This window comes from Thalassophryne amazonica, chromosome 6 (assembly GCF_902500255.1).
Source record: "Thalassophryne amazonica chromosome 6, fThaAma1.1, whole genome shotgun sequence".
In the NCBI taxonomy this organism is placed as follows: domain Eukaryota; kingdom Metazoa; phylum Chordata; class Actinopteri; order Batrachoidiformes; family Batrachoididae; genus Thalassophryne; species Thalassophryne amazonica.
The window spans coordinates 9265327-9291198 of NC_047108.1; the positions used below are offsets into that span (position 1 = coordinate 9265327).

Sequence of the window (25872 nt, forward strand, 5' to 3'; positions counted from 1 at the left end):
CGGGCTGTACAGGAATATCAGACCTCTGTTTTCACATGGACCTCGCTAACGCTTGTGCCGTACTTACACCTCAGTCTGATATTTTCCCGTACAGACCTCGCACTTGGTTAATAATCCTTTATTATTGAGCTGAAGTTTCGGACTAGTGAACCTTCAGATTAATGAACCTTCGGACTAGTGGATGTTCCCCTCTAATGTCCATTGCTGTCCTGGATATAGACGGAGACGGTGCAGAGTGTAGACCCAGCCAGCTGACTGGATGGCTTTCTTCTCTGACAGTACTGTAAAAGCCCTTTCTGCTAATGCATATTTAAAATCACCTTCAGCGGCTGAATTCATAACATCTTTAACACGTTTCAGCACATATTTATCTTCATGGCAATGCAACTGACATAACTGCACCTTTTCTCAGATCACATCTGTGCTGGAAAGTGTTGGAAAAAAATGTGATTTGCATGAATCCAAGCAAAATTATTGATTGAACATCTCCATGGTGACGTTGCATTCAGAATGTGCTTTCCTGAGGAAAAATGATTATTATTGGACATTTTCTTTTCTACAAGTTCCCAAAACCACACAACAGACAACAGCAGAACTCCGTATTGATTTGGGCAACTTTAAAGTCTCTCACTCTTATTGTTTTATTTCTATTCTTGTATTTGAATTTATGCCGAGTCATGCTGGTGGATAATTTTAACAAGCAGCCTAAAAAAGAAAATATCTCTAAATTCTGATATTTTAGAATTTATTTTTCTGGGGGGAAAGTCCTATTTTTTTTCCATTTTTACAGAAAGTTTTTTTTTTTTTTTTTTTTTTTGAATACTTCAATTCCAACATTTTGATGTTTTGTTAATCTGATTATTCCAGCTGGTGTAAATCCAGACATAGATAATATTGTATAGATATATAAATAATTTTCACTATTCTTTAAAATTCACATCTGCTTTCCATCCCCTCTCGAGTATGACAAAATAATCTCTTACATAGATGAATTATCTGATAAGTGTTCCACTAAAAATATAAAAAACGTTTATTCCACTCTGGCAAATTTGGTAATTAAATGACAAAATCAATTATTTTGATGTTTGAGCACAATATATAGAATTAGCACAAACATAATCATCATTATTATTGTTATTATTATTTTGAATTTCTAAATTCAGCATAATTGTGTTAAATACTGTGCTGATCTTTACGACTTGCCTTCAGTGGTGCTCATGAATGCACCAACGTTGCACTTTTTACTGCACAAAAGACTAAAAAATTTTGACTTAACTGCCACTTGTAACAATTTTTAAAATAGTAGGTGCACTATTGTAATATAACAATAATCAGACAATAATCACTTTCCTAATAATTATTACAATAACTGGCAAAATTGTACAGGAAGTTCAAATACTATTGTAATATTATTATTGCATATCATTATTAATAACTCTGATATCTGTTCCAATAATGGGTGCATGTACAATGGAAACTTAAGTTGGAAAATGGTATAAGAAACTCACCCAATATTGTAATATTATTTGTTATTGCATCTTATTAATAATAATTGTATTAATAATTGTAATAATTATTACAGTAGTGGTTGAAATTGCACAGAAAACTCAACCACTATGACATGAGTGGCATTACTAACATTTAATCCAGTCATGGTTGAGTTAGCGGAACATGACCGTAGTGACAATTACAAAAGCAGTTACAACAAAGCATGAGCATTGCTAAGTAAGATTAAGCAGCTATCGTAATAACATTCAGTTATCATTTTAACACCACAGTTGAGTAAACTACAGCCAGTGGGACTTAAGAGAGATGTTTAGAATTGTCTTTAACTTCACCCTTTCAGTTGTATGTTTTACAAAATTATAGTCTATAATAAACCAAGTCTATGTACTGAGCTCAAACATCACAGCAGCTGATGTGGTCTTCAGACATTTAAATCAAGAACTGACCCAACATTGAGTCTCACTCTACCACTTCCATATAGGAACACCTTTGGCATGTTGTTACTAGGCAACACACGTAGGAATGAGGTGTGTAATGCCACTAAAACGATCAAATAAAGTCATTACTCCTGACAGAAAATAACTGATACCTTCTGTGTCACTGTTTTTAAGCTACAGACATTTAGGTTCCACAGTGTATATATTTTATCTTATTCTGTATCTTTATTACCACATTTCTGTGGCATTAAAAGGAGCAATGTGCCCCAAATCTGAATAGTTTTTAGTTTCTCAATGTCTTGCTCATTGAAACTTCAACACTCAGCTATAAACCAGAATTGAACCATCTGATGCTTTTTATTTCATATTGTCACATCTTTGTGGTGGTGTGACTTCAAACACAGACACTAGGGATGTCCTGATCCGATCATGTGATCGGAAATCGGGCCCGACCACGTGGTTTCAGACTTGATTGAAATCGGGACGTTACATCCCGATCAGGAATCCGATATAGATTTTATCTTCATTATTTTGACCAGCGCTATTTCAAGCTCATTATTGCAGATTAATGGGCCTTTCCCGCGTTGGAAGTGTCAGAGGCATCAAGAATCGGTCTGAGATGCGTTGCTTTTTAGAGTAAATAAACTTCTTTGTACATCCCACCTGCTTTTTTTTAGAGGCGTCAGAAGCGTCGCATCAAAAGCTGAGCTAAAGCGACACTTCTGACGGGAGCGTGCACTGCCGCTTGTCGGCAGGCTGATGTGGTCAAAGTTCAACCCAATCTTTTTTTTTTTTTTGGTTTAGTGAACAAAAGAAAAACCATAAGTTCAACCCAATCCAACTTTTGACGCTCTGAGCTGTGACGTAGCTTCGCGCTGTCCAATAGGAAAGATGCGTCGGGCCAAAACACGGAAGACTAGTGGCAGAAACCACTGATCTGTACAAAACAGATCGGGCAGAAACCACTGATCTGTACAAAACAGACACGTGTCACAGGACTGCTCATTTATAGAGCAGTTTTCTGAAGAAAAATCCTTGGAAAAGTTTTTGTTGTTGTTTGTTACCTCAAAATTTCTGATTACTGTTTAAAAAAAAGTTTAGAACACTTGTAATTAAAATAGCTAAATAAATCAATAAATGGTTCTTTAGAAACCTTTCATCTGTAAATTAAAACCACCTGTTATTTCAGATTAGATAATTTCTTGTTTAACATAAGGAACCTTGGACATTTATTTTTTAGAGAAAATAAAATAACATGGAAATTCGTAATTTTTTAAGTCTGGTAGATTATTACTTGATTGTTCAAGCTACCTCAAGGAGAAGTGCACTGTTTAAGTGATAAATAATAAAATAAGGTGATTAAAATGAAAATATTATATATTTAGCATGTGTTCATTGTTCATTCAGTTTTTTAAAGTATCAGTTTGGGACTCGGTATTGGCAGATACTCAAAATCAGATGACTCGGAATCGGATCGGGGACAAAAAAAACCTGATCGGGACATCCCTAACAGACACTAATAGTTAATTGGAACAAATTGAATAAAATTGCTTCTAAAGCAGCCAAGAGCTAATGAGTGATTTTTTTTTCATAAATATATATTGAGTCAATATATTCTTTATATTTTTATATGATTAACTGTGTGTATATTTGTTTTTGTGAAATAATCTTATTTCTCTGTAACACACAGCTATTCACAGGCCGTAATCATCTAATAAAACAAATACACAAATAAATAAAAAAATTAAAAAGAGGGGCTTTTCTTCTTCAGTCCTGAGCAGAAGTGTGTCACTTAGGAATACACTGATATCTCTTCTTATATAGTAGTTGTTTTATAAAGATATATGTAAGTATTTAATTGCACAAATCTCTGGATAATAATGTAATCTATTCTGCTTTCAGAACAACAGGGAATAATAAACTTGAATGTTTAACATTTAATTTAAATTTTAGATTCTAAAGTGATTTTGGCAGCAGTGACGTCTACTTTTACCACAACTCCAAACCTGTCCTCTCCCAGCTGTCCTGACTGCATCATTACACTGTTAACCACTGAGGTGGTGCAGGGGCACGTGCACACTAATCATTATCATTGATTATTGTCATTTCTTATAACGAATCATCACTTAAGCATTCAGTCAACAAAATGTTGTCAAAAGACATTAAATTTACAGTGACAGGAAGCCGAAAAGAGGAAAACGCTCATTTAAAAAAAACTGTTTGGTGTTTTTCTTTGAAATATGCCCATTTTTATTTGTCTGTTGATTGATTAACTGATTAATCAACAGATCAGTTCAGCTGTTATCTTTAATTCTGTCACATAAACCACCTTCATGGCACCGTTGCTCGATGTTTCCTCAATGTCACGATTCATGAGAAAGGATGATTGCGTGATTTATTTTTTTTTTCTCCTCATTTCCTTTCTCGTCCCTTTTCCATCTCATAATTACAAAATGAATCATTGCATAGAACGAGTGGAGATGAGAGGTCACCTCTTCTGCCCACCACTTTTCTTATAGTTGTTTTTTTTTTCCTTTTTCAGATGATTGTTGGTAAATACACGCATACAGCCCCCCCCTCCCACACACACAAACATTAGCAAAAGAACAATATAGAGGTGACTTTTTGAGGTTTTTTAACGCCGGGCGGCATGCGAAGGTTCCCAGCGAGCGTTCACACATTGACGATATACAACCGAAGTCCGTTGGTTTGGTGGAAGGCCGCACGATTCATCTGGCCTATGCAGAGTACATTTCGAGTACCGAACTGCAGATCCCACAATGCACTGCAGGAGCAACAGCAGGGAGAACACTGACCTGAGAGGTTTCCATGACAACTGACAGTCTGAGAGATCAGGAGTCGGGTTGCAGGTCTGGATGCTGTTACGATAGAAAATGAAATTTAAAAAAAGGCGAGTGACTCGGTGACACAACCACGTGCGCGAGTGTTTTTTTTGTTTTTTTTTTGGTTCTTCAGTCACATGATTTTTCGTTATGACACCACTTAAAGAGTGTGCTTTCATGTGCACTGTGCACATCTGGACAGAGTGAAGACACATGCTGATACATACTTGATGTATAAGGAGCTCAGCTGAGCTTTTTGCAGACTCCAGATAAAAGTCTATCTTGGAGGGTCAGAAGAACCACTTCAAAGCCCGAACCCCCTGAAGGTGACGACGCCGAGTCCGGTTCTGCTGGGGAATGAGACTGGTCCGCTTTTCAGTGCCTCTCTGCTGCCCTGCAGTGCGTTCATATCAGGTTCCGGATGACTGGTCCACTGATTGGTGGCGATGTTTGCACTGGAGGAGATCTGGAAGGTGCCAGCTTAGCTCCTGCTCTCTGATGTAGCTGTACAGCAGTAGTACCATGGTGAAGTACCATGTAGAGTATATGTATGTCATACTTTACGTCATAATTTAGACAAACGGAAGCAATGCGTTTCTCTCCACCAGCTTTTAAGATGACACAAGATTGTGCTCGTTACTCCATTACATCTTACTCTATTGCTTTTATAATTATTGATCTTAAATTAGAGTCTATAGGGGGATGATGTAAATAATATTACAAAAATAAATGAAAATATGTGACAATTATAAAACAAAATTAATTTAAAAATATAAATTAATCTCTCAGTGATCATTTTCCAGATGATAATATAATAAAAAAAACTATCATGAAAATATGTTTAGACAATGCAATAAAAATGTCATTTTTACTTCAAAGTAAAACTTAAAAATAATTAAGGCGATAGTAGTAACCTGTAACAGAAAAAAACAAACAGGTAAATTAAATATTAAATAGAAAAATAAGAACAATAAAAAATAACAGCTCATGATAACACAATAAATGATACAACCAAGTGTTGGGGGGGAAAAAAAAACCCTCCTACAGGATAATATCTCTCCTTAATGGCTTTGAGATGGCTGAAAAGCAGCCATATACGGCTGAACTCTCTGTAGCAACTTAAAAATAAATAAAAATGCTCCTCCTGTGGCCAGACTCCTTTGTGTTGCATCATCATCCCTTTTGCAAATCTTTATTTCCCACGGTGTCCGGCCGAGTGTTTCCGAGTGTCTTTATGGCCTCTCTTCAGTAATGATGACAGTGTGAGGTCTGGGATATAAAATTCCATGCATTTCAATATCTTACTTGATTTTTTTTTAAATCCACTGTGCACGTCTTAAAAGATATGTCAAAAAATCTTTGAGCCAGAGTGCCCTTCGCAAGAAGAACATTCTGGAAGGGGTGAAGACGAAAAGCTGGGGAGGAGCACTCAAACAGTTCCCACCTGGAATGTAGCCAGAAACAGGGACGCACACAAAATGCTCTTTTTGTGCATCCTATATGTTTTTTTTTTAAATCTTCGTCTTCATTGTTGAGTCTGATTATTTGATTTCCATGAAGAAACAAGATGGTTGTAGTACCAGAAAAACATGCGAGGCTGTTGGATTGGTTCCTTTACCTCTGGTTTTCTTTTTACATTCAGTCAGAGACAGGAAAGAGAACAAAAGGCTGCATTTTTATCATTCTCACTCATTTTTTTAGTACACCGTCCTACTGTGCTTGTTGTAAAGCTTCTTTCTTCTGTACATTAGTAAGAAAAATCAGGCCTCATGTAAAGAGTGGAATCATCCGCATACAGCTTTACTGCCGCTTCACACTTCATTCCTTATCCCTTTGAGGCTTCAGCGTTAAATCCACTGGGAGGTTGAAAATGCTGAGTGATGTCAAAATGCTGCTTACTGTCAGGAAAACAAGAGTTTCATATCTTTGATTTTGCTTTATGATCTGTGTTGAGGTATTTCTTCTCTTGTTGAGTAAAGCCCATCTCACTGCTACAGGTTGGTTTTCAGGACCAGGATGAGCTCAGTTTTTTGAGCTGTGGGTGCTGGGTGAAGTCTTTTGAACGATCTGAGAAAAAAAAAAAAATCAAAATATTAAACAAAATTTGCATGAAATATTTTCCGTTTGTGGTGCTCCTTACAACAACATGCTGGAAATATGGCTGTCACCAACAGCGTTGCCACAGTTACAATGAAAAATAATTCAATTACTGATTACTCCTTGAAAAAGTAACTTAGTTACTTTACTGATTACTCAATTTAAAAGTATCTAGTTACTAGTAGTAACTTAGTTATAGTATTATATACTATAATACTATACTATATAATATTACAAGTAGTATTAGTAGTAGTATGAAAAATTGTCTTCAAAAGTGGACCTTTAATCTAGGGGTGTTGTAGGGAGCCACATTCCCTGCCCCCATTCCCCTTTCTGCCTAGATTTGCCTCTAGTTTGCTGTCTGAGCAGAAAGAACGGATACTATGTATTTATGCTGAAAACACAACCAGATTGACAGGTAAAGTTTTATCAGTGTTTTTTTTTTTTTTTTGCCAGTGATGCAAACTCACACCAAAGAAACTGTCATCAAAATGAAATCTACACCTACCACAACTTTCTGTTTCTGCTCTGGCTAACTTATCCTTAACTCTTTCTCCTTGACTGTGATGTAATTTTTCTTTTTCTTGCAGATCAGACTTCAGGTAGAACTGCTGAAGAACCATGGATTTCACTTTTTGAGCGTAATCTCTTAGGCGAGGGACCAACACACTCTGAAAATGGAATTGCAATACTAGTTTAATTAAACTGAAGCTTGGACAAGGCTCCTGCAGGTATACCCCTGCCAAAATAATGAATTATAATGAGCTTTTTGCTTAAAACCTGATGACTTTTTACTGATGAAAATAAACATCTTTATTATCTTATGTAGACATTTTGTAATATTTCGATGCAAAAAGAGAAATCCTTAGTCTTATAAACTTTGAGTGAAGAACAGCAGGATAAGGATCATACTACAAGTCCGTACTGTAGCCGAGTTTCTCAAGTTTCATGACTTAATGACCGAATAATCAACTTAAATGACTTTTAATAATTTGTTTATATAATGACTTTTATTGATGTGCAGGAACCTTGTAGGACAATTAATAACTTTTCCTGTCAGCCATACAACTGCACTACTCAGCAAGGCCTATACCATGTCTAACCAGGACAGGCCTCTCTCTAGAAATGGAAGAAATTTATATAGGCCCTAGGCCTAGATAGCTGGTTGATATAGGTAGCCTATCCATCTCTTCATCATCTATTCATTATTTATTATTAAACCTAGTATTTATTGGCACAATTAATTAATTCATTCTTCATAACAAAATTCTTTTTCACAAAATATTAATGTAAGCCTGTTCACCAGAACGACCTGATTTCTGTTTTTCTTGTCTTTGCTTGGCATAGAAAAGCTGCCTTTTGTCTGTGAAATGCTTGAGTTATGAGACAGGTTTTCTTTCTACAGTTATCCAAAATATGCATACAACAAGCAGGATTTCCGGATTTTCATCTTGATTTTGGGATCCACGCTGCCGCTTTCTGCAGGGCGTCACCATCTTTGTTTACAAGCAAAGCGATTTACTGATGTTATATGTAGTAATCGTGATGCGCTCAATGGTCAAATCTAGGTCAGAGACGCTTCACACTCTTATCGCAGCAGAAACAATACTTTCAAATTCAAACTCAAATCGCAAAATAACTGCAAGATTTCCGCATGTGAAACTTTATTGAAGCAGGATTGTGTGATATATTTTTAGAATATCTAAAGAGTCTATTAACCATGATAGTGCAATGAAACATCATGATAGAAAAGCTAGCCTATGGCCTAAAGGCCTTGCTGTGTCTATTTGTGCCTCCAAATGTGCAACAGCCTGGTATTTTCAGCGAATAAATAAAACTAGAGACACTCATCACGAAATGCCCTGCACGCAGTATTATTTTCCATGCAAAGTGCATGGAAAATAATATATATGTACTTGTATGGGGTGTAATATATAATATATATGTACATAATATGTACATATATAATATATATGTAGTTGTAATATATGTACTTGTATGGGGTGGGTATTTGGTTGGTTATGTGTTTGATGTAAACTGGGATATACAATGAAAAAATTGGAGATTGGCATAATATTTATTTAGAGGATGTGACAAACAGTGACCATAAAAAGTCGGTCACGGTTGCCAGCCTTCAAAACAAATGCAACCACCGGTGACCTTGAAATGGAGGTCAAGGTCACCCACCTTCGAACCCATGCGAAGTACTCCTCCAAGGCATGTACCCACCAAATATGAAGTTTCTGCGAGGAAAAGGTGTGAAGCTACATTGCGGCGAAGGATTTGACAGTTGTGACCACTGGTGACCTTGAAAAGTAGGTCAAGGTCACCGGCCTTCGAACCCATGCAAAGTACTCCTCCAAGGCATGTACCCACCAAATATAAATTTTCTGCAAGCAATAACTGCCGAGCTACTTTGCGGGAAAGGATTTGACGGTTATGACCACTGGTGACCTTCAAAACTAGGTCAAGGTCACTGGCCTTCCAACTCATGTGAAGTACTCCTCCAAGGCATGTACCCACCAAATATGAAGTTTCTGCGAGCAATAGGTGCTGAGCTACGTTGTGGCGAACAAATTGCGGTCGGACAGACGGACGGGTGGACGGGCAGACAAACTGACGGAAGGACGGACAACCTGGATGCTGGATTTACATGCAGACAAATTAACAGCGAGCGCTATTTTGGGACCAAGATGGCACCATGAGTCATGTGACCATTTTTGGGGTTTTTTTCGACTCGTCATGTCGCCACTCTATCTAGTCACACTAACCTGTCCACCCGCACCCCACCACACCACAAAAGACACAAATGGAGGTTAAATGAAGACAGACAGATGAATAAAAGAGGCAAAAGCTGAGAGATGTGGCAAAAGAAAAACAACGTGAGCTGTCTGACACAGACCAGAGTGAGGAGAGATGAGGAGGAAGTGAGAAGTCGAGACAGAGATGGAGGAAGGAGATAAAAAAGCAGTTTGACAGTTGGAGGCGAGCTGTCTCCGGCAGGAGTCACATGACGCGGTTAGTCATCACTGCACAGCTCACACCGCACGAGTGAGCAAATGCACGAGTGTGCACCATTTGAGTCTGTGCCACCGTACAAATCTGTGCGACGGTATGAGTGCAACCGTACAAGGCTGTGTGACCCTGTGTGTGACACACAAGTGTGTGCACCGTCTGAGTATGTGCGACCATGTGAGTGCAACCTTAGGGCCCTGTCCCACGGAGGAGAGGATTAATTGCGCATTAATTGAGGGAGTTTGTTGTCGTCCACAACAAAAATGGCCAAAAATGACAAATGTCCCAGTCTGAATTACGGATATATTAATAATATATAGCGAATATATGATGAACAATCATGGTTATGTAACGCATGTAGTGAGGAAATGGATCCGACGCATTGCGATTATCACGGCAGTATTACGGGTGTATTATGAATACATTGCGCACGTGTTGCGCGTGCACGGCATCTGCATTGTGGTCATAAATGAAGCGCACTCGCTCCTTTCGACATCACTATTCACACCAACAATACAGGCTCTGGAGCATTTGCTGGACTTGGTCAAGTTGACTGGAGTAAAGAAGCAGTGAACAGGGCGAGTGGTGACGTCAGCAGATCGCATCAGAGCGTAGCTCATCTGAACCATTATAACAAGAAGTTAAATCTGTTATAAACATAGGAATAAATACTGTAACAGTTGCAGACAAGAAGGAAAAAAAACATGCAACTATTTTATCAAACCTTGATAATGTAAACAAGTCAAATAATTACCTTTTTTAGACGGCTGAAAATGCTTTCTGCAGCTAGTTCGGCCCAGATGCAGCTTCCTCTGTGATTCAGGAAGTAATTACAGCCATTTTCAACAGCCAATTTGCAGAATAAAATGATTAATCCGCCACGAAATAATTATTTTATATATGCAGCAACCAGCACAGAGCACGTGGCAGCCGGTAGAACAAAGAACAGCGTCCAGCTGTGAACACAGCGCATCTGATTTGCATCCGCCACAAATCAGATGCAAAGCAGATGTAATAAAAACACTTTATTCATGGCCAATCTGTATGCAGTCGTTACAACTTCTTTTAGTTCATGATGTGGACATGATGGTCACGCAAAATATCCGTACACTGTCTTACACACTGTCCGAGTCTGCTGCCAAGCCGCAAATCCCTGTCAGTTGTGGATATCAGAAGATGACGGCGAATATACAGCGCAGATTGACTATGTATTGAGTATGTATGGAGTATGTAAGGCGGATGTCATCCACAGCCAAAATTTTGTGCAGCTCAAAAATCCTGGTAAGGAAAAAACGTGCTTCTATGGATAACTGCGGACGTGTGTGGGTGTCGGCCGACTCATAAAAGCATGTTTCACGCATATTGCGGATGTTAAGCGAATAGGAGCCAATTCTGTGCGCAATCCATACGCAAATCTTCCTAAAAGCCAGTGGGACAGGGCCCTTAGACAAAAAGAGGAAAGAACAGACTGGTAAAATTGTCTATGAACTGGACTTATTATGCCACTCCATGCCTGGAGAGGGTGCTAAGTAGCTGTGAAGCACCTCAACTCCACAGCTGGCGCAAACTCCACTATGTAACATTCTAGCTCGACAACCAGCCCCGCTATGAATTGGGCCGGATATTGGCCTCCATGTTGGAGTGAGTTTTCCCACTCCTAAATGACCAATAAGACAGCAACACTCATGCCCATCAAAGTTAGGCTGACGTCAGAGTCTCGGCCGCCAATCAATCACAGGCTAGGAGAGAGAGGCCAGTATCTGGCCCAAGTTAGGGCTGGTTGTCGGGCTATGTAAAATTCATTCAGTCATTCATTTACTACCCGCTCAAGTGTCATGGCGGGGTTGCTGTGGAGCCTATTGCAGGGGTCACTGGACAACAGGCGTGGTGCATCCTGGACGGGCCTCCAGTCCATCACAGACTACAAATTAAATCGCTAAAATACAGTGAGGGATAGTCTGAACTGTCCGTGTTAGTGTGGCTCACTCAGTAACTTAAGTAGGCGTTGGTATGATGCCCAACTGCAGCTGAGTGCCAAAGTGTCCTTGAACAAGATACTGAACCACAAAAAGCCTTGAAGCACATTGATGGCTTTGTCCCACTAAATTAACTTAAAAAAAAAAAAAAAAGATTATCAGTTAGTTTGGGGATGGTGTGCAGTACTAATGCATGCTTCCTGACCTGACCTGCTGGCGTTAGTGTTTTGGCTTTTAATGCTGTTGAGGAACAGGCCTTGCTGATGCGCGTGGCACTGCATGTTGGTCATAAAAGACAAACATTCAACACGTCACACAGTCTCATGTGGCTGCAGACTCGTACGGTCACACAGACTCGTACGGTCATACTCATGTGGCTGCGCAGACTCGTATGGTCACACACACTGATACGGTTTCACAGACTCAAATAATACACCCACTGGTACAGTTGCACTTGCAAGGTCACATAGACTCCTACTGTTGCACCTGTATGCTGGCACAGGCTGGACACACTCATATGGTTGCACATATACGTACAGTTAAACAGACCTGTATGGTTGCACAGACCTGTATTTTCACACAGACTCTTACGGTTGCACAAGTACGGTCGCACAGACTCAAAAGGTGCACACACTTGTGTGGTTGCACAGACTCTTAAGGTTGCACTCACACGGTCGCACAGACTCAAAAGGTGCACACACTTGTGTGGTTGCACAGACTCTTAAGGTTGCACTCACACGGTCGCACAGACTCAAAAGGTGCACACACTTGTGTGGTTGCACAGACTCTTAGGGCCCTGTTCCACTGGCATTTAGGAGGATTTGCATATGGATTGCCCACAAAATTGGTTCATATTCGCTTAACATCTGCAATATGCGTGAAACATGCTTGTATGAGTCGGCCGACACCCGCACATGTCCGTAATTATCCATAGAGGCACGTTTTTCCATTACCAGGATTTTTGAGCTGCACAAAATTTTGGCTGCGGATGACATCCGCCTAACATACTCCATACATACTCAATCTATGTGCTGTATATTCGCCGTCATCTGCTGATATCCGCAACTGACAGGGATTTGCCGCTTGGCAGCGGACTGGGACAGTGTGTAAAACGGATATTTTGTGTGCCCATCATGTCCACATCACGAACTAAAAGAAGTTGTAGCGACTGCATACAGACTGGAAACGAATAAAGCATTTTTATTACGTCTGCTTTGCATCTGATTTGCGGCGGATGCAAATCAGATGCGCTGTGTTCACAGCTGGACGCTGTTCTTTGTTCTACCGGCTGCCACTCGCTCTGCGCTGGTTGCTGCGTATATAAAATAATTATTTTGTGGCGGATTAATCATTTTATTCTGCAAATTGGCTGTTGAAAACGGCTCTAATCATCTCCTGAATCCCAGAGGAAGCTGCACACGCAAACGGCTAACAAGCTGCAGAAAGCATTTTGAGCCGTCTAAAAAGGTAATTATTTGACTTGTTTACATTGTCAAGGCTTGATAAAACAGTTGCATGTTTTTTCCTTCTTGTCTGCAGGTGTTACAGTATTTATTCCTATGTTTATAACAGATTTAACTTCTTGTTATAATGGTTCAGACGAGCTGTGCTCTGATGTGATCCGCTGACGTCACCACTCGCTCTGTTCACTGCTTCTTTACTCTAATCAACTTGTCCAAGTCCAGCAAATGCTCCAGAAGCTTATTGTTGGTGTGACTAGTGATGCCAACGGCCCGAGTGCGCTTCATTTATGACCACAATGCAGATGCCGTGCACGCGCAATACATGCGCGATGCATTCATAATATACCTGTAATACTGCCGTGATAATCGCAATGTGTTGGATCTGTTTCTTCACTACATGCGTTATACAACCTTGATTGTTCATCATATATTCGCTATACGTATATTATTAATATATCCGTAATTCATACTGGGACATTTGTCATTTTTGGCCATTTTTGTTGCGGACGACAACAAACGCCCGTAATTTGTATACTCAATTCATGTGCAATTGATCCTCTCCCCAGTGGGACCATGTCCTGAAGTACTTAGAATTATAAAACCACTTTGACATTCACAGCAAGTTAAAATGTGGTCACAATACTCACCAGCATGCTCAGCTCTCTTCATCCCGTGTCCTTCTCTCTCTCTCTCTCTCTCTCGCTCTCTCTCTCTCTCTCTCTCTCCTTCCTCTCTCTTTTAGTAAAACAAAAGCAGGGGGAACTTCACAGGTTTTTCTGGTACAACGTCTCGTGATTTTCATTGTTAGACAATTACACAGTCCTGCAAACACATGGACACAGTCAGTAAGTTTCTATTAAAAAAGGATTCAATTATCTTCTCGTCATGTACAACTAGGGAAGCACTCTCCAGAGCACATGCCTCTGTAACAAGACAGCAGTTCAACAACCTCCAGCACTGCTTTTTTTTTTTTAGAAAACTGTAATTCACCTCTGGTTCCAAATAGTGAATTAAAAACAGATGTTCAGTTTCTAATTCTATAAAATAGAGGAAAACAATCACACTGGAAAAGCAAAATTATTTGATCAGTAAAAAATAAATTTGCTGAATAAAGTTAATTCGTCAGCTAGTCTGTCCTTTGAAAAACTAAAAAAATCACAGTTAGCTTTTTTTCAGGCAACATGTAAAGATGTGCAGTAAGTTTTTTCTTGTCAAAATTATCATTCTGTTTTTAAAGCATATTATAAATCCCTTGCTCACAATGGAGGCCCTCTCTGCTCATGCTAATGTTAGCCAGTTAGCATTGCATTATGTGACGTTAGTGAATTTTCATGCTACTTTTAGCCCATTATGATGGTGTTATGTGTTCATGCTAACATTAGCCCATTAGCATCACAGCATTCTCGTGAGTTTTCATGCTACCAACAGTCAGTTAGCATCACGTTATGTGAAACTAATGGGCTTTTAAGATAGGTGACCAATTAAATATATTGTAAATCACTTTAAGGTGCTCTTCTTGCTCAGATCCTTAGCCATCAGAAGTACATATTTTTAAAGCACAGCAGTATGAACCCCAATACTCACAGCGGACGTCCCCAACTCATGCAAATGTTACCCTGTTATCACTGCTTTATGAAATGCTAGCAGGTTTTAATGCTAACATTAGTCTGTTAGCATTGTGGTATGTGATGTTAGTGAGTTTTCATGCTAACATTAGCCTGTTATAATCACTTTGTGCAGCACTAGTGGCTTAATATGCTAACATTAGCCCATTAACATCACATCATATGATTCCAGTGAGTGTTCATGCTAACATAAGCTCATTAGTGTTATGTGTCGACGCGGGTTGAGGAGCGGACCTGCGTCAGACGGAACCCAGCGCTAAAAATAACCAGAAAGCGGTTCCAATAACAAAACAATTTCTTTATTTCACCCGCTGGTGCATAATAAAGTGTAAAAACGAAAATAGCGTCCTTCTGGTGGAGTGAAGGCTGGCACGCTCTCCAGCGCCCAAAAGGATCGAAGCCCGGCGCTCCTGGACTCACCACTACCGCCAAACACCCCCCAGGTGGACACGACAAACCGACTCTCTGCGAAGGATAGAAGGGGTGAGGTAAGTCAGCAGTTACAACTAATATCCTTCAAAAGACACACACCATCAGCAACACATTCAGGTCTGTATTTTAAGCTTTATGCAAATGAGCAGCTTCTCACAACAGGTGGAGGATCACTTGTCTGCAAGCCACAGCAGTGAGAAGCAAGCTGCACCATTCTCATCACAATTCAAATATACTGCGTAACAAAATACCAAGTTACTATCAACAATTAGTCAAATACTTAATCACCTCTGATGTGTGCTGACAGCATGTGTCCCTCACCCTTCCTCCTTCACGGGCTCGATGTGTCAAACCCAGGTGCGGTCCTCAGCGTCTCACAAACGAACATCACAAGGTCGAGTTCCCGGCAGTTCTGCTTGAATCACACATGACTTAAATGCAGAACGCCATCCAATTATCTGCTTCAGCTGAAAGTCTTTAAGGCTGCACGTGAGCACCATTCACAGGTGCTGCACATGATGTTGATGAGGGTGAAGAACTCTTCAGCCAGCACCTTCTCCACAGACAAATCAGTTCTCATGCCACCTGGAGAGCAAAGAAACGAAAAGAACACCAAAATGTCCAGCCACACCCCCCAACACACAACAGTACCCCCCCTTTAACGGGAAGCCTCCCGGCGACCGAACAGACCAGGCCCAAGAACAGCACCTCGCTCCGGGGTCCTCGTCAGGAAGCAGACAGCACAACGCTCCCAAGGTCCATCACAGACAGCAGGACAGGGCACCGCAGCTGGAAGGCCGGCTGGCATCACCAAAAACCCCAAAACAGTCCCCAGTACAATCCAACACACAAGAAAAAACACAAAACCCACCCAAAACCTCCCCAGGGGACCGTCCCATCCAACCCCGGGAAGAAAAGAAAAACACCCAAACGCAAAAACCCAACACAGCCCCACAAACACAATACAAACATAAATGCATAAAAGAAAAATAACAAACAACCCCCCCAGAATGACCTGCAGAGCCCAACCCCCCCCAGAAGGCCTTTACCGCCGGTTCCAGGAGGAACAGCCAGAACCAGAATCCCACAAAGGTTCCCAGGTGTACATGGAGCAAACGGCGCCCCCCAGAGGACCGTACCATCAACCCCAGGAGGTACCCTCCCCACAACCCCGGAACCCCAGACCCGGCCACACTTGGCTAGTCGGCCCCAAGCCAATTCCCCCCCCAGAGGACCGTCCCATCAACCCTGGAGGTGGAACCCGGAAGGAAACAAAACAAAATCAAAATCCAACCCCCGGAGGACTACCAAAAACAACCCCGGGGGGATATAAAACGACCGTAAACCCTGTTACCTTCCCCGGCACCCCGAAAGACCCCAGGTCCCTCCCAGAGCCCCTCGGCGGCTCAATTTTGGCGAACGGCTCAAAACATTAAGCCGGGGAAGGGAACAGGAAAAACTAACCCAGCCCCAACCCCAAGGCGCAGCGGAAAACCGGAAATACGTCCGGTGCCCCAACTCGACCATACCCCAGCCTCTCGGGAGGGGTGGAACTACCGAAATGGCGAATGGCAACAGATCGGCCCACCCCTCCGACTGAGGTATGTTCCCGCTGCACCACACCCCGGCAACACCAATGACGAACGGTACAAAGGCTCACCGAGGCTGGAGTGGAACCGGGCCCTAACCAAACCAAGAAAAACGCCCCTAACACCCCCCCCTTAGGTGCAGAGGTCTTCTGCGAATGCTCAGCGTGACCAACCTGCACCACCCCACAACCCACAAGATGAACGGTCTTGGGGCAAGTGAGGTTGGGGTTAGGGATGTAGGGAAATAAAAAACAACAAAATAAAACGACCCAACAACCCAAACAGAAAATACCTAAAAACACATAAAAATTAACAATTAAGTGAGCCCAGACGGGCTTCTAACCGCCTAACATTCACTCCACCAGACACGCCTCTGACTCCCCAAACAAATTATAACCCCTATTTAAAGAAAACAAAACATTAACCCATACAAGATTTTTTTTTTTTGTGTGCGTTATTTTGCCTGTCCCAGAACACCTGGAGATACGTCACCAGAGAACATTGCATCAAAATGAAGCACAGGCTTCAACGTCTCCCGCATAAGGCTCCGGACGACAAACAATCAGTTCGGACGCCGAATCTCTGGGAGACGGAGTTATCTGCACCAGTATCGATGGTGCCGCAGCTGGAGCAGCAGGAAACGGAACGGCTTGCGCTACAAGCTCCGCAACACAGGCGTCCGCTGGCCCAATTTGGCTTGTGAGATGCGGCAATTGTTCCCATATTTTCTCCAAGTGTTCTTGAACTTTTTCGGCAAAAGGAACCGCCTCTGCCGCTGGGTCCATTATGGAATGGCCGGGAACTACTGTTATGTGTCGACACGGGTTGAGGAGCGGACCTGCGTCAGACGGAACCCAGCGCTAAAAATAACCAGAAAGCGGTTCCAATAACAAAACAATTTCTTTATTTCACCCGCTGGTGCATAATAAAGTGTAAAAACGAAAATAGCGTCCTTCTGGTGGAGTGAAGGCTGGCACGCTCTCCAGTGCCCAAAAGGATCGAAGCCCGGCGCTCCTGGACTCACCACTACCGCCAAACACCCCCCAGGTGGACACGACAAACCGACTCTCTGCAAAGGATAGAAGGGGTGAGGTAAGTCAGCAGTTACAACTAATATCCTTCAAAAGACACACACTATCAGCAACACATTCAGGTCTGTATTTTAAGCTTTATGCAAATGAGCAGCTTCTCACAACAGGTGGAGGATCACTTGTCCGCAAGCCACAGCAGTGAGAAGCAAGCTGCACCATTCTCATCACAATTCAAATATACTGCGTAACAAAATACCAAGTTACTATCAACAATTAGTCAAATACTTAATCACCTCTGATGTGTGCTGACAGCATGTGTCCCTCACCCTTCCTCCTTCACGGGCTCGATGTGTCAAACCCAGGCGCGGTCCTCAGCGTCTCACAAACGAACATCACAAGGTCGAGTTCCCGGCAGTTCTGCTTGAATCACACATGACTTAAATGCAGAACGCCATCCAATTATCTGCTTCAGCTGAAAGTCTTTAAGGCTGCACGTGAGCACCATTCACAGGTGCTGCACATGATGTTGATGAGGGCGAAGAACTCTTCAGCCAGCACCTTCTCCACAGACAAATCAGTTCTCATGCCACCTGGAGAGCAAAGAAAAGAAAAGAACACCAAAATGTCCAGCCACACCCCCCAACACACAACAATTAGCATCACTTTATGTGACATTAGTGAGTTTTCATGGTACTGTTAACTAGATAGCATTGTGGTATGGGACAGTAATGGGTTTTTAAGACACATGAATGATTAAATCCATTGTGAATCACTCTTCTTGCTTCTTATCCATCACAAGTATTTTTTTTAAAGCACAGCATTATGAAAGCACTCGGTTCATGCTAATGCCAAGCTAGCACCAACCCAATTATACAACATATTATATAAAGTGTTGTGTGGGCCGCTGAAGAGGAGGTACTGCTGGCCCACCACCACCAGATGGCGCCCTGCTTGGAGTGCGGGCTCCAAGCACGAGAGGGCGTCGGAGCCGCTGGGAGTGACAGCTGTCACTTATCAGCACCAGCTGTCACTCATCACCATCACTATAAAGGCCGGACTGCAACTCCACCTCCTCGCCGAGAAATCAGCTACCAATCGAGGTAACCTTCTCTGCGATTGATATTGTAACTAAACATTGTTCTGTGTGCAGCCGTGTTCCTGCGGGCTCTGTCTGAAGCTGGATTGGCGGATAGTGGGAGTACGACGTTCTTCGCCTCTCACTCCATCCAGGGAAGATACTAACAGGAGCTGCACGGGTGAAATTGTTTCTGGAGGTGGAGGTTCTCCCTCCCGGAGGAACTAATCAAAGGACGATTACTGGGTGTGTCTTCACACACCCACCATTAACTGTTTTTGTTTCTGCCAGCAGTACCTGGTCTGACAGCTGGAGACGGTGGCCACCTGGGACTCGGGACTTGGCGGCTCCGGTGTTCTTCAGATCCGCTGGCGGTGGAAGCCGTGTGGGATCCGGCTCTTCTCTGGACAGACGTCTTCTATCCTCGAGCCTGCCCACACGTCACCTTGTATACGATTGACTGTACTCCTCTATTGTTTTTGTCTGTATTCCGTTGTGCAATTCACAACATTAAATTGTTACTTTTTGGCTCATCCATTGTCCATTCATTAACGCCCCCTGTTGTGGGTCCGTGTCACTACACCTTCCCAACAGGATTTCTCGGCCAGCGTCATGGATTCCGAGGGGCGTCAACCATCGCTTGAACAGCCAATGGAAGAGCGAGGTGAACAGGCGTCAGCAGGAGGCGTGTTAGGTGAGCTGCAGCAAATCTTAACCGCTTTCACTGCTCGGTTGGACTTAGTCACTGAGCAGAATGTTATTCTCAATGGGAGGATGGAGGCTCTCACCGCCCGGGTGGAAACGCAAGCTCAGGCTCAGCTCTGCTGCAGCACCTCCTCCTGCTGACCGGAGGCCTGAAACAGACATTCCGCTGGTCGTTCAACGACCCCCCCCCCCACCATCCCCTGAAGCTTACATAAGCCCTCCGGAGCCGTACGGAGGCTGTGTCGAGACGTGCGCGGACTTCTTAATGCAGTGCTCGCTCGTCTTTTCACAGCGTCCCGTCATGTACGAGTCAGACGCCAGTCGGGTGGCTTACGTAATAAATTTGCTTCGAAGAGAGGCACGCGCCTGGGCTACGGCGCTCTGGGAGTAGAATTCACGGCTCCTAACGACATATACGGGGTTTGTGAGGGAGTTCAGACAGGTGTTTGACCACCCTCATAGAGGCGAGACCGCTTCAAGCGTGCTGCTGTCGATAAGACAGGGGTGCCAGAGCGCAGCTAAGTATTCAGTCGACTTCCGCATCTGCTGGATAGCAGATGGGTAAAGGAGGTTGGGCTCCCTCTAGTGGCCTTACCATCACCATTGTCGGTACGGGCACTAGATGGCACCCTTCTTCCACTATTCACACATCAGACACAGCCAGTGACAACGGTTGTGTGTGGAAATCACAGGGAGGAGATTGTGTTTTATGTAACACCTTCTACCTCCCGAGTGATTTTGGGTTTTCCATGGGTGTTAAAACACAATCCCCGGATTGATTGGCCGTCTGGGGTTGTGACGCAGTGGAGCGAAACCTGCCACCGGGAGTGTTTAGGATCCTCGGTTCCACCCGGTGTGACAGCTAAGGAGGAGGTTTTAGCCCCCCTAATCTGACGGCGGTGCCAGCCGAGTACCATGACCTTGCTGACGTCTTCAGCAAAGATCTGGCACTCACGCTGCCCCCGCACTGTCCGTACGATTGTGCCATTGATTTGATACCGGGCACTGAGTACCCGTCCAGCAGGCTGTACAACCTCTCACGTCCGGAACGCGAATCAATGGAGACTTACATCCGGGACTTGTTAGCTGCCGGGTTGATCCGGAACTCCACCTCCCCGATGGGTGCTGGTTTTTTTTTTTGTGGGCAAAAAAGACGGCGGACTCCGTCCATGCATTGACTACAGAGGGTTGAACGAGATCACGGTTCGCAACCGATACCCGTTACCTCTGTTGGATTCAGTGTTCACGCCCTTGCATGGATCCCAAATTTTCACTAAACTGGATCTTAGGAATGCTTATCACCTGGTTCGGATCCGGGAGGGAGACGAGTGGAAGACGGCATTTAACACCCCGTTAGGTCACTTTGAGTACCTGGTCATGCCGTTCGGCCTCACCAATGCGCCCGTGACGTTCCAAGCGTTGGTTAATGACGTTGTGCGGGACTTCCTGCATCGGTTTGTCTTCGTATATCTGGACGATATACTCATCTTTTCCCCGGATCCTGAGACTCATGTTCAGCATGTACGTCAGGTCCTGCAGCAGTTGTTGGAGAACCGGCTGTTTGTGAAGGGTGAGAAGTGCGAGTTCCACCGTACTTCTTTGTCCTTCCTGGGGTTTATTATCTCCTCCAACTCCATCGCCCCTGATCCGGCCAAGGTTGCGGCGGTGAGAGATTGGCCCCAACCAACAAACCGTAGGAAACTACAGCAGTTCCTCGGTTTTGCTCATTTTTACCGGAGGTTCATCAAAGGCTACAGTCAGGTAGTTAGCCCCCTGACAGCCCTGACCTCCACAAAAGTCCCCTTCACCTGGTCGGATCGGTGCGAAGCCGCATTTAGGGAGTTGAAACGCCGGTTCTCGACTGCGCCAGTCCTGGTGCAGCCCGATCCAAAACGCCAGTTTATAGTTGAAGTGGACGCCTCTGACTCAGGGATAGTATTCCCTGAGTCAGAGGCTGAAAGGAACTATGACGTCGGCAATCGGGAACTTCTTGCGGTGAAGGAGGCTCTGGAGGAGTGGAGACACCTGTTGGAGGGAGCTTCGGTACCATTCACGGTTTTCACAGACCATCGGAACCTGGAGGACATCCAGACTGCCAAGCGTCTGAACCCTAGGCAAGCCCGCTGGTCACTGTTCTTCGGGCGTTTTGACTTTCAGATCACATACCGCCCCGGGATGAAGAACCAACCGTCTGACGCCCTGTCCCGGGTGCACGAGGAGGAAGTCGGGACCGAGCTGTCAGACCCTACAGAAACCATCATCCCCGAGTCCACTGTCGTGGCCATCTTCACCTGGGACATGGAGAACACTGTCCGGGAGGCCCTGACACGGAACCCGGACCTGGGGACTGGACCGAAGGACAAGATGTACGTCCCACCAGAGGCCAGGGCTGCAGTCCTTGACTTCTGTCACGGTTCCAAGCTCTCCTGCCACCCGGGGGTGCGAAGAACCGTGGCAGTGGTCCGGCAGCGCTTCTGGTGGGCGTCTCTGGAAGCCGACGTCCGGCAGTACGTCCAGGCCTGCACCACCTGCGCCGGGGGCAAAGCCGACCACCACAAGACCCAAGGCCTCCTCCAGCCTCTGCTCGTGCCTCATCGCCCCTGGTCTCACATCAGCCTGGACTTCGTCACGGGCCTCCCGCCGTCCCAGGGCATGACTGCCATCCTCACGATAGTGGACCAGTTCTCCAAGGCGGCCCACTTCATGGCCCTCCCAAAGCTCCCAATGGCCCAGGAGACAGCAGACCTCCTGGTCCACCACGTCGTGCGTCTGCATGGGATTCCATCGGACATTGTCTCAGATCGTGGTCCTCAGTTCTCCTCCCAGGTCTGGAGGAGTTTCTGCAGGGAACTGGGGGCCACCGTAAGTCTCTCATCTGGGTACCACCCCCAGACGAACGGGCAGGCAGAGCGGACGAACCAGGAACTGGAGCAGGCCCTCCGCTGCGTGACCTCCGTGCACCCGACGGCCTGGAGCAACCATCTGGCCTGGATCGAGTACGCTCATAATAGCCAAGTTTCATCTGCCACCGGCCTCTCCCCGTTTGAGGTATGTTTGGGGTACCAGCCCCCATTGTTTCCACTAGTGGAGGGAGAGGTCGGGGTGCCCTCGGTCCAGGCCCATCTGAGGAGGTGCCGTCGGGTGTGGCATACCGCCCGCTCTGCCCTGCTCAAAGCCCGGACGAGGGCTAAGGCCCATGCAGACCGCCGGCGTGCCCCGGCCCCTACGTATCAGCCCAGGCAGGTGGTTTGGCTATCTACAAAGGACATCCCCCTGCAAGTGGAATCCCAGAAACTGAAGGACTGATTCATAGGACCCTTCACCATCACCAAAGTCCTAAGCCCAGCCGCAGTGAAGCTCATCCGGTTTTTCATGTGTCACGCCTCAAACCCTGCCATACCTCTCCGCTCTGTACCCCTGGACCGGCACCGCCACCTGCCCGGATCATTGACGGGGAGCCGGCTTGGACTGTACGCCGGCTCCTGGACGTCCGTCGGAAGGGCCGGGGGTTCCAGTACATAGTGGACTGGGAAGGGTATGGACCCGAAGAACGCTCCTTGGTGAAGAGGAGCTTCATCCTGGACCCGGCCCTTCTGGAGGCGCCCATTGAGGGGGGGGGGGGGGGGTCCTGTTGTGTGGGCCGCTGAAGAGGAGGTACGTCACCTTGTATACGATTGACTGTACTCCTCTATTGTTTTTGTCTGTATTCCATTGTGCAATTCACAACATTAAATTGTTACTTTTTGGCTCATCCATTGTCCGTTCATTAACGCCCCTGTTGTGGGTCCGTGTCACTACACCTTCCCAACATAAAGACTGTAACATTACTAAAATTCTCAAGGTCAAGCATTTACCCAGCACCCTCTAGTGGTCTTTTTGTCAGTCAAAACATCGCAGAACACAGTAGTAATACAAGTAATTTAGTCACAGTATGTTTGCACCGAGCGGCCAGTCGCTGAAGTACTATTTCTTGCCTGTGGATTGGCCACTTTGCTGGAATTGACGTGGTACTGACCTCGAGAATAAGGAAACAATACTGCAACACAATTGCAGCACTTACCAATTATGAACTCCAACTGGACTAAATATATATAATTTAGAAAGACCTTGGAACATGTTTCTCAGTATTTGCCCAATAACTGCTTGAAGGAAAGAGTAATGATTCAACAGATTATTGTTGTTTTGGAAAATTTTATATACTTAACATAATTTAATAATTTCCTAAAACATATATTTTCTGTACTTTTATTTTGGTGAATTTTGATGACATTATAGTGGATTTATCCATGATGTTGTGCGTGTCAATTAATAATTTCTGTTTTATTTTGTAGAATATGTGCACTCTGGATTGGACCCCTGTGTGTCCTGTCCGATGGACCGAGGTATCAGAGGCTCTTCAGAGACATCACCTGTGTTCATGTAAGGTTGCTTTGGTTACCATAATTTGTGGAATTTAATCTTACTGTCAAAGCTATACTCACTCACTCACTCACTCACTCATCTTCAATCGCTTACTTCAGTTGGGGGTCACCGGGGGGCTGGAACCTATCCCAGCACCCAGCATTCACAGGGCGTGAGGCGGGGCACACCCTGGACAGCACGCCAGTCTGTCACAGGGCCATATAGAAACAATCACATTCACACACATGCAAACATGGGGAGAACATGCAAACTCCACACAGAAAGGCCCCAGGTGAGAATCGATCCCATGTCCTTCTTGCTGTGATGCAACAGTGCAAACCACTAATCCACCGTGCTGCCCCAAATCTATACTGTAAAATGTTATTTTTTTAATCTGATGGCCCTGAGCCTGCATAATGTGATTTTAATGAATCTGAATGATCATCTATGCACGCGCATAGATCCAGTCACAGTAAACAGTCATCGGCAGGTTCCAAGCTGCAGACGCAGAGCAGGAACAGGACCAAAGAGAAACACGCAGACACACGAAAACTCCACAGTGTGTTGTGACTAACCCACTGTAAGCAGCCGTCTGTGTGTCAGACGCTGCATACATCAGCATCCACAGCACGCTTCATTTTATGCTCACACTCTGAGATGCAGCAGATTTACTACAGAACAAATATTAACAGTTCTCTGGGCAACAATCACTTTCTCGCCGAGTCGGTGACTTCTTGTCAGAACTACAAATGGCTACAAATAATCAAATTTAATAATCAGTGCACTTTAACCACTTACACATGCAAATGAGTGGAATTAGGTTTTTCTGCTGAAGTCTCAGTTTTGACTAGAGGTGGGCGATACCGGGAATTTTGGTATTGATCGGATACCAAGTAAATACAGGCCCAGTATTGCCGATATTGATACCGATACGATACTTTTTTATATTTAAGCTTCATAGATCCAAAGGATCCAAAAGACCTAGGATAGAATTTCGCCAAACATTGCACGTGACAACAAAATACTTTATTATCACTATCAACATTTTTGTTTAATAAAATATCACTCAACACAACTTAAAATCTCCTGAGGTAGAGGGCTGACAAACCACAATACAAGGGTGCGCTGCTCTGTGTTATGTGACACAGCGCAGCACTGCTCTTACAGACAGAGAGTAGACTTTGATGAATCTGTGTGAGCAGCAGTCAGTGCATGCGGGAGAGAAAAAAAGCTTAAGTATCGATCTTTTTACACAAGGATCGTTCAATATCAATACCAGCGTTGGTATCGATATTATCGATATTAGGATCGATCCGCCCACCTCTAGTTTTGACCCAGTACAGATTCCACCACATTCCTAAGTCACATTTTTAAATCTGTAGATATCAGAGACATTTCACAGTACAATAATTTCAAATTCACAGTGTATGAAACATTTTGAGTAATCCAAAATAAAAGTAAGTGTGACTGGAAAACAAACAAACAAACAAATTAAAACCCCAAACTATTTTCATGAAAGTATCCCATATCAGACGTTATCCCTCAAACAACCAAGCTATTTTAGCGACTAATATGACCGAGTGCAGTTATTTATGACCCCACTGACTTTATATTGGGATACTTCTATACATAAATGATTGTTAGGGTTCTTCATATTTATTTCACTCTTGATATATC

At 43.9% G+C, this 25872-nt stretch overlaps 1 protein-coding gene across 1 annotated transcript in view; it reads right to left on the bottom strand.

Moving 5' to 3' along the window:
- Positions 1-6747: 6747 nt before the first annotated feature.
- LOC117511827 (protein bassoon-like) overlaps positions 6748-25872 on the bottom strand; it is a 648753-nt gene continuing 629628 nt past the window's right edge. The window contains 2 exon segments of the mRNA XM_034171736.1: positions 6748-6853; positions 13985-14159. The gene's annotated coding sequence lies outside the window, so the exon portion shown is untranslated.